Source organism: Tursiops truncatus, chromosome 9 (genome assembly GCF_011762595.2).
Source record: "Tursiops truncatus isolate mTurTru1 chromosome 9, mTurTru1.mat.Y, whole genome shotgun sequence".
Taxonomy (NCBI): Eukaryota; Metazoa; Chordata; class Mammalia; order Artiodactyla; family Delphinidae; genus Tursiops; species Tursiops truncatus.
The window spans coordinates 17,501,873-17,513,937 of NC_047042.1; the positions used below are offsets into that span (position 1 = coordinate 17,501,873).

General features: G+C 43.0%; 1 long non-coding RNA gene across 1 annotated transcript in view; it reads left to right on the forward strand.

Annotated features, from left to right (window-relative positions):
* LOC109550763 (uncharacterized) overlaps positions 1-11,196 on the forward strand; it is a 48,557-nt gene extending 37,361 nt beyond the window's left edge. The window contains exon 4 of the long non-coding RNA XR_002177422.3: positions 9,115-11,196. This is a non-coding gene — a long non-coding RNA (uncharacterized lncRNA). The remainder of the gene's footprint in view (positions 1-9,114) is intronic.
* The last annotated feature ends 869 nt before the right edge of the window (positions 11,197-12,065 follow it).

A 12,065-nucleotide genomic window follows, 5' to 3' on the forward strand; every position in this document is an offset into this window, starting at 1 on the left:
AACATTTATCAGTGGAATGAATGAATGAATGAACGAACTGTTTCTATGACCCCGTAAATCGTGGTACCCACTCGTCACTCCAGAAGCCTGTGGCTACCTCTTCCCTTGAACTGTACTCTGTACCTTAAAAACCTGTAAAAGTGCTTCCCCTTTATACAACAGTCCCGTCAGGTTCTTTGCTGATGTTGAGTTTTAGGGCCTTCACACAAGTACTGCACTCAAGCTGGGTTCCCCCTCTTGATTTAGGCAAGTAATTTTTTTGAGTCCCAAGTCAGGAATCTTTGGAGTTTTGCTCACATCTGCCAAGGTACAGTAAAACCCAGTCCCTGACATCTAACCCAATACAAGTTCTACCAGCCTTGTATTACCCACGTATTTGATAAATATGACCTATATGTTTACTTCCAATTTAGTTATAAACAAAGAAAACTACACAGGTCAGGGCCTCCAACAGAACCCTGCAGCCCTCTGTAAGAGAAGACTTTCCAGTTTGACTTGGAGGAATCTGGTCTTTCTGTGCATGATTAAGCTCAAGCATATTAAGCTCATTTCTACCTCAGGGCCTTTGTACTTCCAGCTCCCTCCACTTGGAAAGCTTTCCCAAGATGGTAACTTCTCCTAGATATTCAGGACTCAGCTCTAATGTTATCTCATCAGAAAGGCCTTCCTATTACCCAGTCTAAAATACCCGCTCCTCGAATCCTCATTACCCTAACTCTGTTTTCTTCAAAGCACTTGCCAATAACTAAAATTACCTTTTTTTTTTTTTTTTTTTTTTTGCGGTACGCGGGCCTCTCACTGCTGTGGCCTAATAGAAAGAAACAGAAACTAATACAACATCCTTACAGATAAACATGGGTATAGAAGACAATTTAGGCAGGCAGTTATCTGACCAACTCTATTTATTGTTCACTTGGCACATATTTATTGAACTGCAGTGTTCCAGGCACAGGAGATAAAGTATGAATAAGCTGACAATGTCCCCACTGACACTGGGGAGGGGGAGGGAGCAGGTAATAAGGAGGTTAAAAAATATATATTAAAAAGGTAATTTTAGGGCTTCCCTGGTGGCACAGTAGTTGAGAGTCCGCCTGCCGATGCAGGGGACACGGGTTCGTGCCCCGGCCCGGGAAGATCCCACATGCCGTGGAGCGGCTGGGCCCGTGAGCCATGGCCGCTGGGCCTGTGCGTCCGGAGCCTGTGCTCTGCAACGGGAGAGGCCACAACAGTGAGAGGCCCGCGTACCGAAAAAAAAAAAAAAAAAAAAAAAAAATTGAAGTGACAAAAAGGCCACACTCCCAGCAGAGGCTCTAGGAGAGAATCAGTTCCTTGCCTCTTCCAGCTTCTGGGGGCTGCCAGGGTTCTTTGGCTTGTGGCTGCATCACTCCAATCTTCAAGGCCAGCATCTTCAAATCTTTTCCTGCTTCATCTTTACATCGCCTTCTGCCCTGTGTGTGTCATTGTAAATCTCTCTGCCTCCCTCTTAAAAGGATAGATGTGATGGCATTTAGGGCCCAACTGGATAATTCAGGATAATCTCTCCAACTCAAGATGGTTAACTTAATCACATCTGCAAAGTATGTTTACCATACGTTTCAGGGGTTAGGACCTGACATACTCCTGCAGATGTCAATAGTGACCCAGCGAAATGTATTTGCAAAATCGAGACAGATCGTATATGCAGGATTTCTCTTTCCCATTTCTCTGGTACTGCCTGCCACAGAGGAAGCTCAGTAAATGTTTCTTGAATGAATAAGTGCACAGAAGATGTTATTCTGCTCTACCACTCCCCACCCAAGCACTCAAAAGGGGCAAAAAAATGGGCCTATCATTCCTTTAGTATCATTGGCTTCCCCAGTTCACAGATTCTTGAGAAGCCAGAATGGGTTTGAAAAATGAGGAATCTCTTCATAAGTGATCTCCATCTGACATGCTGCCAGTACCCCCTAGGAGGGATATATGGTTATCAAATGGGTAACAAGACTAAAATTATCTACAAATGAGCCTTGCCCACTAGAGAGGGTTTGGGCTCTGCTTGTGTTTGATTTCTCTCCCTCCCCAGCACTCTGAGGAGGGTTGTGTTGTAGCCAAATTAGTTCTTTGGCTTTTGTGATATTGAATGAGTATGGAGAGAGGACGTATGGCTAACTCACTTTGCTGTACAGCAGAAATTAACACAACATGGCAAATCAACTATACTTCAATTAAAAATAAAAAAGGGTATGGAGAGAGGGAGACCAAATGGCACTGACTAGGCACAAGGAAAATTGGTTTATCCTCCCCTGATTGAGGGGACCCCTGATGTACTTCATAGAGAAGTATAGTACCTGGGGAAGGGGCCACTCAAATCCATAATAGGGCCATTCCATAGTAAAAACTACTTTCAAATCCTTGGTCTGGTCACCTGAGTGGCATCATAAACCTGCTTCCCTGCTGCTAGAGCAGGTCTTCTAGAGTTATTGCATGGATTACTGTTTAGTAATTCCTTGGCAAAACCAGAGAGTAAACACCTCTTGGGGTGGGACCTTGGTCCCCATCCCCAGACTCCCACCACCATGGGGTTCTCTTGAGAAGCCATCAGCTGGTGGGGTTTGGTGCCCTGAGACTGCAGCTAGGCTGGGCCCTGGAGGCCCCACTGCTGAGCAGCAGGGGAAAAGCTCTGACAGCCGAGAACAGAGGTAAATTGCCCTATCTCAGCATCATGGTGGTGGTGATCATGGATCTTACACTCAACCCTCCCTGGTGCTCAAGACCTCCCCTCCTCCACCCCACAGGAAGAGGGCCTTGGATGAAAGGGGGTGTGGTTGGAGACACCCAAGGGGACTTCCATGAGGTATGTAAGTGGGGGAGAATCTCTTCTCTCCCAAGAATAAACACCGAGAGGGCCAAACAGGCACGGAGAGGGCCAAGGGGAAAGCAAGATGCATAGGTCTAACTTTGAGAGATGAAGAAGGGGTCTTTGAGGCTCACATGGGGTTCAACCCAGCACACCAGCGTGGAAGCGTGGATACAAGCTCAGCCACAACGGTCCCAGCTAGGACTAGACATGCATTTGCCTTGAGTGCTGTCCTTACGACAGAAGAGTAACTCTGCCATGAAGCCAGGAACAACATTCCATGGAAAGGTGCTTGCTTCGGGGGAGCTATGACCGTCTGCGGCATTCCCTTGACTGTGTATTGGAACCCTGGGTTGGTGCCACAGTTCCTGAGAACACATCCATGCAATTATAAAGCATATCAATGGGACAGTGATTCACTCAGCAGAAATCTAAACAAACTAGTCCCTTCTAACTCCCATTACAGCTTTTCATGAAGGAAGGCATACATGTTTTATGGTTGCGGAAAAGAATGCATATTACCAGTTCTTACTTGCAGTAACTTATCTGTGAATTTGTAAAGTGACTAAACCCCTTCTGGGAGATATACTGAACCATGGAAACGGAAACAAAAAGTATGTTTCATCCATCTACAGTGCCTACCCTGTAAAGTTTGAAACAAGGAGCTCAAGGGGTTTGAGAACATCAGATAAAATTAAGAAAATTTTGCACGTTAATTGTTGAAAACCTAGTCCTTTAAAAAAGTACATAACAACATAAAGGGAAAGACTGATAGGTATAATTGTACAAAAAGTAAAGACTTCTGAATCTACACATGTCCATGCACACATATAAATCTACCATACATAAAAGACAAATAGTAAATTAGGAGAAAAAAATTTTGCAACTTATAACACAAAGGGTTACTTTGTTTCAAATACAAAGAGCTTTCACATTTCAATAAGAGAAAGGTAAACACTTTAATAGAAAAATGAGCAATTTATTCAAAAAGAAATATGAATCATCAACAACCAGAGGTACAACTCAAATAACCAAGAGATGAAATTCTTTCCTGTCAGACTGAAAAAATGAAAAAGAATAACAGATACAGCACAGATGAGGCCGTGAGTGGGAATTCTCACACATTCTGGCTAAGTTTAACAATCAAAAAATTTTAAATGCATATCCCCTTTTACTTATCAATTTCATTTATAAGAAAGCATCCTAAAAAATCATGAATGTGTGGAAAGATTTAGAAAACATTCATTACAATATTGTTAATAAATAAAAAATAAATAAAAAAGAACCTAAATGCCTCAAATTGAGGATTTAAAAAAATTTTATTTTATTGACATATAATTGATTTACAATGTTGTGATACTTTCTGGTGTACAGTAAAGTGATTCATATATACATATATTATTTTTCAGATTCTTTTCCATTATAGGTTATTACAAGATATTGAATATAGTTCCCTGTGCTATACAGTAGGACCCTGTTTATCTATTCTGTATATTAGTTTGCATCTGCTAACCCCAAACTCCCAATCCATCCTCCCTTCCCCCCAACCCACCACAACCACAAGTCTGTTCTCTATGTCCGTGAGTCTGTTTCTGTTTCATAGATAAGTTCATTTATGTCATATTTTAAGATTCCACATATAAGTGATATCATATGGTATTGGTCTTTCTCTGTCTGACTTACTTCACTTAGTGTGATAATCTCTAGGTCTATCCATGTTGCTGCATTATTTCATTCTTTTTTATGGCTGAGTAATATTCAATTGTATATATATACCACATCTTTATCCATTCATCTGTTGATGGACATTTAGGTTGCTTCCATGTCTTGGCTATTGTAAATAGTGCTGCTATGAGCATTGGGGTGCATGTATCTTTTTGAATTAGAGTTTTGTGCAGAGGTATGCCTAGGAGTGGGATTGCTGGATCATATGGTAGTTCTGTTTTTAGTTTTTTGAGGAATCCCCATACTGTTCTCCATAGTGGCTGTATCAATTTACATTCCCACCAACAGTACAAGAGGGTTCCCTTTTCTCCACACCCTCTCCAGCATTTGTTGTTTGTGGACTTTTTAATGATGGCCATTCTGGCCAGTGTGAGGTGGTACCTCATTGTAGTTTTGATTTGCATTTCTCTAATAATTAGCAATGATGAACATCTTTTCATGTGCCTTTTGACCATCTGTATATATTCTTTGGAGAAATGTCCATTTGGGTCTTCTGCCCATTTTGAGGATTTAAATACCTTATAGTTTAAGAACAACCTTTCATTAGAATACTGTCCTGTCTTTAAAAGTGATTATTTTAGGGCTTCCCTGGTGGCGCAGTGGTTGAGAGTCCGCCTGCCGATGCAGGGGACGCGGGTTTGTGCCCCAGTCCGGGAAGATCCCATATGCCGCAGAGCGGGTAGGCCCGTGAGCCATGGCCACTGGGCCTGCGCGTCTGGAGCCTGTGCTCCACAACGGGAGAGGCCACAACAGTGAGAGGCCCGCATACCACACACACACAAAAAAAGTGATTATTTTAAAATGTCATTACATCTATATCTATCTGTATTGATTATGTTAGTATATAGTTCTAAATATATAATTTTATGTAGTAGCCATATCTATATATTTATATTTGGAATGCTACTCCAAATAAAGTGGCTTGGTTTGGAGATTAGGGATCTAAAAATATACAAATGACAAATTAATAGATATAGTTATGCATCTATATCAAAGTATTAACATTTCCAGATTTTTGATAATTCATCTTATTTATGTTGGTTTTTTTTTTCTGAATTTTTTGCAAAGATATGCAAGGGAAAAGAACATTTCAGAAAGACAGAATGCACATGTGGGCAAATACCCTTAAGCTGGAAGCATCCCTTTTGGCCACTGAGCATTCACAGAATAAGAGTCCAAAGTGGCTCACTTAGAATTAGGGTAGTCACACAATTTATCACCCAAACCAGGACACTTTTGAGACTGCAAGAGGAAGCAATTAATAATTTTGCATAATCCGGGACTCCCTAGGCAATCTCAGCCTTTTGGTCAGCCTGCCTAGAGTGGAAGGTCTGTGGAACTTGTCTTTGAAGATGACCCAGTATTGGAATGTTAAAGGTAAACCACAGAGACTGCCCTTTTATCAGTACAATTGGGTGCAATTTCTAAACATACTGGCCAGATGGCTAAAGAACCTTGAAAACTTCAAGTTTCTCACCTCATTAGCTCATTTGGATCAATAGAGCCCTAATTTTAGAAATTTGTTCTTGATTAAATAGTATTTCCCAAAGAAATATGCCATTTGACTAAGAACACACAGTATTATTACCCACATTCTCTCACACTGCAGATTTTCATCTTGGAAACACTGTGTAACAGTTTTAAACCCTTCCTGATTCCAAATCCCTTCTTGCCTTGCCTGTTTTCCACTAAGAGCTTTGTTTTAGGGAACTATTATCGGTGACCTGAGGCACTTACTTAAGATGGCCACTGTCCCCATCCATCACTCTGTTCCCTTCCGGCTATTTATATCTCCCAGTCCTTCACCGCCCAGCTCAAATTCCTCCTCTCTCCCAAGCCTTCTCCACCCACCACAGCAATCTGTCCTGCTGAAACACCTAGGCATTTATTATCTGCACATCAGATCAGCACCTTCTCACCGGCTGTTCTGTTCTCCAGTGATTGATTGCATCTACATCGCCCTCAAACTAGTCTGTAAGCTCCTCGTGGGCACAACTACTCACATTCTATGCCACCTGGCATGTGGCCAGGCAAGGTCAGTCTGTCAACCTTTCTTATTCCGATCATAAATTGGGGGTTGTTAATTCATTTATATACTCCGCCTCCCACCCCAGTTTGGGTGGTTGCTAGGCATTAACAGAGGCGATTATTTCGATTACCCAAAGTGTCTAAATGCCAGGGTGTTTGCATAGGTGGAAAAACTAAAGCCTTCTCAAATGCAGCAACTGGTGAGGTCTTTCTTCCCTTAACACATCATGAAATGGCACAGTAAAGATTCAGAACAAAGGTAAACAGGACAGTTATGTTGTAGAGTACTGTCTCTGTGTTAAACATGGTTCTGTGGGCATAAAGGATGAAAGCTCGGACAGGCTCTGTTAACACCTGCAATACTATCAGTCCCATCTTACAATATTTTACTTGTTTTTTTTTTTTTTTTTTGCGGCGTCACGCGGGCCTCTCACCGTTGTGGCCTCTCTCGTTGTGGAGCACAGGCTCCGGACGCGCAGGCTCAGCGGCCATGGCTCACGGGCCCAGCCGCTCCACGGCATGTGGGATCCTCCCGGACCGGGGCCCGAACCCGCGTCCCCAGCATCGGCAGGCGGACTCTCAACCACTGCGCCACCAGGGAAGCCCCTTTACTTGTATTTTGATTCTCCCTGTACAGGGCCAAAACATGGAGCCCATCAGTCAACAGTGCTCCAACATCTGCCCTCTCCCCTCCTGAGAGTCCAGAACCTACCATTACTTAGTATCGATAAACTAGGCAACACACATTGCTATTCAATCACAGGTCAATCCATAATTGAAATGATACTCTCTGTACCTCCTGCTGCCAAATTTATCAAACTGATATACATGTCAATGTCTGTTCCTCCAGCCTTAAGATGACTTAAACTGTACCTGAAGTGTGAACAACCAAATTTAGATACCAATATCGTTTTCTTTATTCCAACACTCAAGGCACCATATTTCTCATATGTGACAGTCTTCTTGGGAAATCTGCCAACTCAAATGCATTCATCAGGGCTTCCCTGGTGGCACAGTGGTTGAGAGTCCGCCTGCCGATGCAGGGGACACGGGTTCGTGCCCCGGTCCGGGAGGATCCCACATGCCACAGAGCGGCTGGGCCCGTGAGCCATGGCCGCTGAGCCTGCGCGTCCGGAGCCTGTGCTCCACAACGGGAGAGGCCGCAACGGTGAGAGGCCCGCGTACCGCAAAAAAAAAAAAAAAAAATGCATTCATCGTAACCTGCCTCACTCTCCAATACTTTACAATTACACACGTGGTCAGCAAGGGAGGGTGACCTCTGTTCAAGCAAAAAGTAAAACTCCAGTTGAACTGTTAACATAGACAAAGAGGGAGCAGTAATCCCCTTCCTTTTGCTAGTTCATCTGGCAGCATAGTGAGCATCATGAAAAGGCACACCTTCTCCAAGAAACTTTACTTCCATCTGTTAGAAAATAGTCTTCACATTCCTGATTTGGTTAGAACAGGCACTTCAGTGCCATCCATCAGGAAGACTGCCACAATAAATCTATGATGTCTGTGATGTGAATGGTGGTCCCTTAAAAGTGGCCCAACTGTGCAGTGCACAACCTATGCAGTAACCCTGGCCAGGGGTTTGATAACTTCAGCGCGAGGGAGTTGTGCTTTATTTTACTTCCCCTCTGCACCTCAATTTCATCATCTATAAATTGGGAATAATAAGAGCTATCTAGCATGGGTGTCTTAGCGCTCATCAGCCTTCCCATTAGAATAGGAAAGCAATGGTCTGTAAAGGATTCAGAGAATAAGAAAGAGACGTCCATATTACTTGATTATTGCCTAAGAACTATATCCCTAAGATAGACAGCTTACACTTTCTTCGATTCTACAAACAGAATTCATCCAGTAACAAACTCTGGCTTACATATATTGAAAGTGGAAAGACTTGAGTTTTTCTTGTAGCGATGATGGCTCTCATAGCACCCCCACCCCCTTGCTGGGTGTCTGTGTGATTAAAGAAGCCCACGATGGCAAAGTAGTTGACAGGGTTAGGGGTTCATCCTCTGGACACAAAAAAGAAAATTGGAAATCCATTGTCCTACATCAGGGTTTCTGGACCCCCTCACTGTCATTTGGGGCTGGATAAATCTTCACTGATGGGGAGATGTCTGCATCTCATGGTAGGATGTTTACCAGCATCCCTGGCCTCCACCCCCTAGATGCCAAGACACGATTAGAACCCCTCCCCTCCCTGTCACAACAACCAAAAATGTCTCCAGGCTTTGCCAATGTCCTTGGGGTGGGGTGGGGCAGAAAAGGGGGAGGCAGGAAAATCATCCCTGGTTGAGAAACCCTGGCCTATGTGGAAATTTAAATTTACAGCCTTAGAATCATTCTTGAGGCGTAGTCATCTACGAGCAATCTGGCCTCCAAACAACAGGGACTTTGTTTGAACAAACCTGGGCTTAGCTCTGAGTTCCACAATGATTGTTTCATGACCTTAAAGACACTAGGCTTCTATTTCCTGTCATATAAATATAACCCAAACCTTGGCCTCTTATTTTCAGGATTTCCTCCTTATGGGGGCCGGGGCTGGAGGAAAGGTGTTGGGGACTGCTGAGGGTTGAACCGAGACATTGCAACCTACGCATCCCCCTGCTGACTCTGTACCTGGCCACCTCCTGGAGTCCAGGGGCTGCCATTTTCTCTTGAATAATGGTTACCACACAGGGCTGGCATGAAGTGAAAATAGCAGCTTTCAACCTTGCCACCATGGCTTCCATGTAAGTATAAGCCCATCACTTAATTTCCCACAACACAGCTACCTAAGACCAGGTCATTTAAAATCTTGAAGGAAGCAAGGGAAATGACATTAGAGAAAACCTTATGAATGGATGGATACTGGACTGAAGGATTCCAGAGTCATACCCAGATCATCCCAGACAGGTCCCCAACTGGATGCTACCTGACCGGCTCCCAGCCTGCAAAAGGCTCTCACCTGCCTCGTTCCCACCACCTGGAGGATGGTCAGTCCTCTGCCGTCTGGGAAGTGCAGAGGCCCAGCGCTTGTCTCAGGCCTGCTCCCTCCCTCTCCTCCAGCCTTCATTTCCTGGGGCTCCTTTTTGCCCCCCAGCACCCCAGGATGACTGACAGATGGGAATATCCACACAGAGGCTCACCCACTACCCACAGGGGCTGGCCTTTTCAGAATACTTGAAAGACAATTTCTCAACAACTCGTTTCCCTAAGTCTGAGGTATTTGGTTTGGAAAATCACCTTGAGGGAGGCTTTCACCAAGAATCCAAGCTGGCTGTAGCCACTGGGTCCACCTTTGTGGTTCCCTGTGAACAAGAAATGAAGTAAGGCTTCCAATGATCTACTTGATCTGGCCCAGTCTCCATCATGAAATGTCTTATGACAAATGGTGAACAACAACACATATGACACAATTCCCAGGAATAAAAAATACATTTTTAGAGATAAGAGTGCTATGGTCTGAATAGTTGTGTTCCCCCTGCAAACTCATATGTTGAAGTCCCAATCCTGAAGGTGACAGTATTACGAGGTGGGGCCTTTGGGAAGTGATTAGGACATGAAGGTGCAGCCTTCATGGCTGGGATTAGTGCCCTTATAAAAGAGACCCCAGAGAGCTAGCTCACCCCTTCTGCCATGTGGGGACATGGTGAGAAGGTACCATCTAAGAAGCAGGAAGCCCTCATTGAACACCAAATCTGCCTGCACCGATCCTGGACCTCCACCCTCCAGAACTGTGAGACATAAATTTCTGTTTTTCTTAAGCTACTTAGTCTGTGATGTTTTGTTACAGCAACTCAAATGGACTAAGATAGAGTATTCTAAATACATAATGGCAAAGAAACATTTTTTTCCTAAAAGACAGCAAAAAATATTATGAAACAGGAGTAATTAAAAGAGGAATTGGTCAAGAAATGGACAGAAGACCTAAATAGACATTTCTCCAAAGAAGACATACAGATGGCCAACAGGCACATGAAAAGATGCTGAACATCACTAACTGTTAGATAAATGCAAATCAATGAGGTATCAGCTCACACCAGTCAGAATGGCCATCATCAAAAAGTCTACAAATAGTATCAATAAATACTAGAGAGGGTGTGGAGAAAAGGGAACCCTCCTACACAGTTGGTGGGAATGTAAATTGGTGCAGCCACTATGGAGAACAGTATGGACTAAAAATAGAGTTGCCACATGATCCAGCAATCCCACTCCTGGGCATATATCCAGAGAAAACTCTAATTCAAAAAGATGCAAGCACCCCAATGTTCATAGCAGCACTGTTTACAATAGCCAAGACATGGAAACCACCTACATGTCCATCAATAGATGAATGGATAAAGATGTGGTGTATATATATATATACACACACATACATACACACATTGGAATATTATTCAGCCATAAAAAAGAATGAAATAAGGCCATTTGCAGCAACATGGATGGACCTAGAGATTACCATACTAAGTGAAGTCAGACGGAGAAAGACAAATATATGATATAGCTTATATGTGGAATCTAAAAAATGATACAAATGAACTTATTTACAAAACAGAAATAGACACACAAACATAGAAAACAAACTTACGGTTACCAAAGGGGAAGCGGGAGGGATAAATTAGGAGTTTGGGATATAGATATATACTGCTATATATAAAATAAACAACAAGGACCTACTGTATAGCACAGGGAACTATCTTCAACATAATAACCTATAATGGAAAAGAATATGAAAAAGAATATACACACACATATATTCAATATATATATCTGAATCACTTTGCTATACACCTGAAACTAATAGAACATTATAAATCAACTATACTTCAATTAAAAAAAAAAAGAGGAATTGAGGCTGGAAAAGACAGTTCAAGCAATGGAACAGAAAACAGCTCAAAAACATACCCATATAATGGATCTCTATAGAAAGGATAAATTATTCAATATGTGCCCAGGAAAATTGGTAACTGTTTGGAAAAAGATAAAAAATTATTTTTTTATTTCACATCGGGACTTCCCTGGTAGCACAGTGGTTAAGAATCTGCCTGCCAATGCAGGGAACACGGGTTCGAGCCCTGGTCTGGGAAGATCCCACATGCTGTGGAGCAACTAAGCCCATGCGCCACCACTACTGAGCCTGTGCTCTAGAGCCCATGAGCCACAACTACTTAGCCTGCGTGCTGCAGGTACTGAAGCCCACACGCCTAGAACCTGTGCTCCGCAACAAGAGAAGCCACCGCAATGAGAAGCCCGCACACCGCAACAAAGAATAGCCCCCCGCTCGCCACAACTAGAGAAAACCCATGCGCAGCAGCAAAGACCCAACGCAGCCAAAAATAAATAAATTAAAAAATTTTTTTTTATTTCACGTCATTAACCAAAAATGTCTGAGATCTAAATGTAAACACAAAAACCTATGAAGCATTAAAAAAATACACAAAAATATTTTATACCCTTGGAGAAGAGGAGTTCTTCTTAAGAAAGA